Genomic DNA, 1,370 nt, shown 5'->3' with positions numbered 1-1,370 from the left:
AAATATTGGCCCAGGCTCCTTGAAATTTACTGTATGTAGCTTTCCGTGTTATTTGAAATATACCACTATATTTTAAATTAAGCTGGTTAGAAAATTGAGTGTATCTGTTTTTTGTATCAATAAACACGATTGTGATGTTGATTGTTGATTAAGTTTGTCGTATTTTTCTTTTCCATACCATCAGACTAAGGGGAAGCGTAATTTTAATTCTGTTCATCGTTACTTTGACGATCTTGTTTGCAAAATGTGCTGATGATATTTAATATAAACAAGTTTATTGCCTTCTTTATTGCCTGCGGATGCAGCTAAGCTAACAATTCTAACTAACACTTGTATATATGTCAAATTTTCCATTTTCTATTTCAGCTAAATACTTAAACAAAACCCGAAAGCATTCTTGTGTTAGAATTATGAAACGTTGACTAATTGCTGATAATTGCTTCAAGTTGTTCGATCCTTTTTTTTTTAAATTCATATTCTACAAGCTACAAGTAAGAGTATTGAAATATCATTTGGGTTGGGAACATTCCTTGTTGTAGAAGTTGCCTTGTTGTTGGTTGTCATTGGTAACCATAAGGTTTGTGGAGGGGGAATGGGGGGGGGAGGGTAAGTGTAAGTGTAGAGCAAACAAATTTGTTTTCAGAGAGGCCTTTAATCGTGAGAACTTTTATTTATAAATAAACTTTGAGATTCACTGTTATTTGCTAATTTAAAAGAAGTTAAAACCAGGAAATGTGAAAGAGAATTTAATGCATTTGATTGTTGTAAATGTTCAAAAGATCTATTGTTGATTAATTATTGGTAAATTCTTTAAGCAAAAATTTGAGGAGGCGAATACTAAGAATTTAGTTTAAAAAGTTGATAGAAATCTAATTTTATCGTTTCAGCTTCCTTATTTTAAGCGTTTGCTCATTTTCGGCATTTGAAGAGGCGAATACCACCAATTTAGTAAATGAAATTGATAGAAATAACTTTATCGTTTGTTTCCTCATTTTTCAGCGAGATTTGAGGTTGAACTGAACAATATGCCTAGAAAATTACAGAGAAGTCTATTAATTTATATTTGTAAAGTTTTAAGCTCATGTATCATATTTGATGGTTTATGGCTTATTTGTTCGCAATTTTCTACGAATTTTTGCCTGTAAGTGTTGAAAGATTTAGATTGGTCTATAGCTGAAGATTGTACGGGTTGCCAGAAATGTTTTTTGGATATGATTACTTTAGGAAATCTCGCTCATTGACTCACTCTTCATTTTTATATGTATCTTGTACAGGGAAGCAGAACCTTTCTTTTTTTCAACAACATTTCTGCTGGTAACAACCTGGATAAAAACAAATAATTCTTTGCGTGAAAGCGATCTTCGAAGTGA

Source organism: Pocillopora verrucosa, chromosome 14, assembly GCF_036669915.1.
Source record: "Pocillopora verrucosa isolate sample1 chromosome 14, ASM3666991v2, whole genome shotgun sequence".
NCBI lineage: Eukaryota > Metazoa > Cnidaria > Anthozoa > Scleractinia > Pocilloporidae > Pocillopora > Pocillopora verrucosa.
This window is presented reverse-complemented; position numbering follows the sequence as displayed.